Raw genomic sequence first — 3,646 nt, 5'->3', positions numbered from 1 at the left:
CGAGGATTTTAACAGCGTTTGATTGGTTCCTCTTGATTGGGGATTGAGTGTTTGTCTTCTTAATAATCGTCTCTTTTGTCTTCACACAATATTCCACACTACAAATCACCAGATAGTGTTGGCGTCAGGGAGAACATCCGGCCGTAAGCGTGGACCAGAAACATACCCATTGCCGATCCAATAATTTTTTTTTTTTTTTTTAAGTCTTGAAGAAGAAGTACGAATGGATTCAAATGAAACCCCCCTGTGTTGTGAGATCTTCATGGAGCTGCTTGAAGTGCAGTACAGTAGTAATCTACAATATAGTCTTGGAAACACGTCCTGTACACTATGGAAAAGAATCACCTTGAGTCTTTAAGTCTCGGCTTGTTGTCCTCCGTTTATGGCACAATGTACGCTGGTATCAGCAGTGATAACAAAGCACTGTCTTCTGACCAAGTCCACGTACGTATTTCTTCACACAATGAACAGGAAAACTGTAATGCCATGCAGTAAGGTAGAGCTGCACGAGATAAACTACTTTGTCGAAATGACGGCACTATCCTTGAAATAGACTTTCAGCCTACTAGGTTGTGTCGAGTACATATAGTACACGCCGAAGAGATGACAATATAGAACAAAAATAGTCAACTGGTGGTAACTGAACCCATAATCTACGGATTTCGCGTCCACTGTTCATCCGATTGAGTTATCTATAGTGGCCAAGATTATTCTTGTTCTGGTGGCTGGAATCTGAGCTATCGGACTGCCAGTACGACCATTTCAACTGTAGAGTGCGTGCTAGTCGTCCGCAGTGGATCGGTGTAATAAATACTTGGATATCCTTAACGACCACAGTCAAATTGGCGGATAAAATTGCAATACATACTTCGTAAAATCAGCTAATAATATTAATGATCTTATCATAAAAAGAGCTGATAGTTTCGTTGACGCAGCGCTTCCAAGTACAGCGCTATTTCCAACGGCAATAAGTCCAATGGGTGTTTTCTTTCTTAATTTCTTAATCCATTTTCGGTCCAGGGTTGGTTTTTCCCTCGGACTCATTGAGGGATTCTACCTCTTCTGCCTAAAGTGCAGCGACCTAGAGCTTGAGACCTTGGGTCGGGGAGGGGAACAGTACCTTCTCCAGGCGGCCTCATCTGCTATGTTGAACTGGGGGCGTTGTGGGGTTGGGGGGATGGGAAGATCGTAAAGGAAAGGCAGGGGAGAGGGAAGGAGGCGGCCGTGGCCTTAAGTACTATCTCGGCATTTGCCTGGAGGAGAAGTGGGAAACCACGGAAAAACACTTCGAAGATGGCTGAGGTGGGAATCGAAACCCCTTTACTCAGTTGACCTCTCGAGGCTGAGTGCTCCCCATTCCAGCCCACGTACCACTTTTCAAATTTCGTGACAGAGCCAAGAATCGAACCCAGGCCTCCAGGGGTGGCAACTGATCACACTAACCACTACACCACAGAGGTGGATTTGTTTTTCTTTTCAAAATCCAGTCCAAAATGTGCTGATTTTCATTCAAAGCGCTTAAAGTTATTTGTGTACGTGTACCGATATGTTGAGTGCGTAAGTTACTGAAGCAAGGATCTAAATTTCATTGGTTTGGTTTGGTTTGGTTTGGTTTCGTTTCGTTTCGTTTCGTTTCGTTTCGTTTCGTTTCGTTTCGTTTCGTTTCGTTTCGTTTTGTTTTGTTTTGTTTTGTTTTGTTTTGTTTTGTTTTGTTTTGTTTTGTTTTGTTTTGTTTTGTTTTGTTTTGTTTTGTTTTGTTTTGTTTTGTTTTGTTTTGTTTTGTTTTGTTTTGTTTTGTTTTGTTTTGTTTTGTTTTGTTTTGTTTTGTTTTGTTTTGTTTTGTTTTGTTTTGTTTTGTTTTGTTTTGTTTTGTTTTGTTTTGTTTTGTTTTGTTTTGTTTTGTTTTGTTTTGTTTTGTTTTGTTTTGTTTTGTTTTGTTTTGTTTTGTTTTGTTTTGTTTTGTTTTGTTTTGTTTTGTTTTGTTTTGTTTTGTTTTGTTTTGTTTTGTTTTGTTTTGTTTTGTTTTGTTTTGTTTTGTTTTGTTTTGTTTTGTTTTGTTTTGTTGACTAACCTGAATCTGCACTATCAGCTGGTGTATAATGGTAGTTTATTTGTTGTTAATAATGGCAGGTATTTCGGTTAAGGAAGTTAACATGGGCAGCCAGAAACGAAAGAAGGCGCAAAAGGAGGAATAATTTAAAGGAATAGAATTTTTAAAAAGTTAAATGCATTCACTAATCACAATAATTGTTAAAGATGCATAGAACTTTCATTAAGAATTGCTTTACCCGCGGCTTCAAATGAGCGGAAATTAATTTTGTGGGCAATTATAGAACTGATGAACAACGGAGACTGTATCAAAATGCGTTCAGTATGTTTTAGTAATGTTGGAACATGCTGGCTCCTGTTTATTTGTTTGAATTAATGGCGGGAGGCCTCCGGAGAGGCCTGGTGCAGGTCTTTCGAGTTGATGCCCCATAGGCGACCTGCGCGTCTGTCAGAATGAGTCCCTACCTATGATCAATTCTAATGCTGAAGACGGCACACACATCAATCCCCCGAACCATTGGAATTAATGAAGGTTAAAATCCCCGTCCTGGATGGGAATCGACCTCGAGACCCCTTGGAACAAAGGCCAGCACGCTAACCATTTAGCCATGGAGCCGAACGTTGATTTGTTGATAGAAGTTGAACGTTTTCAGAAAGGGTTTAGAGAAACATAATATATTTCCGGACAGATTTTTGAACTCTTCCTGTAGTCTGGTCTTACTCTCTAGCTACGTGTCACTCGAGAGCTTCTTTATACACATGTTAAATATTTCAAATGGCTTTGCATTCTACACAGCAAGTAGAAAACAGGAGAGTACCAAACGCAACAACTACAGTTAGCAAGAAATCAATAAAGCTGTCGCTGAAGAAATAATACCACGTTTCTGAAAATGCTCTTCCTATCCATTATTTTCCTTAATACTGGTCACGCCTCTCAGCCACATATGAATATGCAGTCCCTTAGAACAATAAATTTATTGTCGTACCGGGCGAGTTGACCGTGCGGTTAGAGGTGCGCAGCTGTGAGCTTGCATCCGGAAGATAGTGGGTTCGAACCCCACTGTCGGCAGCGTTGAAGATGGTTTTCTGTGGTTTCCCTCTTTCACACCAGGCAAATGCTGGGGCTGTACCTTAATTAAGGCTACGGCCACTTCCTTCCCACTTCTATCCCTTTCCTATCCCATCGTCGCCATAAGACCTATCTGTGTCGGTGCGACGTAAAGCAAATTGGAAATATGCTTAGGCCTCACCGGAAGATACACGATATCGTGTCACCTCACATTTTTTCCTTTTTTTCTTGCAATTTGCTTTACGTCGCACCGACATAGATAGGTCTAATGGTGACATGGGATAGGAGATAGAAGTGAGAAGTAAGCGACTGTGCCCTTAATTTAGGTACAGCCCCTGCATTTGCCTGGTGTGAAAATTGGAAACCATGGAAAACCGTATCCAGGGCTACCGACAGTGAGTTCGAACTCACTACCCACTATCTGCCGAATACAAGTTGATAGCTACGTGGTCCAAACCGTACAGCCACTTGCTCGGTACACATCACATCACATTACATCACATCACATCACATCACATCACATCACAT

The sequence above is a fragment of the Anabrus simplex genome, chromosome 1 (assembly GCF_040414725.1).
Source record: "Anabrus simplex isolate iqAnaSimp1 chromosome 1, ASM4041472v1, whole genome shotgun sequence".
NCBI classification, from domain to species: domain Eukaryota; kingdom Metazoa; phylum Arthropoda; class Insecta; order Orthoptera; family Tettigoniidae; genus Anabrus; species Anabrus simplex.
This window is presented reverse-complemented; position numbering follows the sequence as displayed.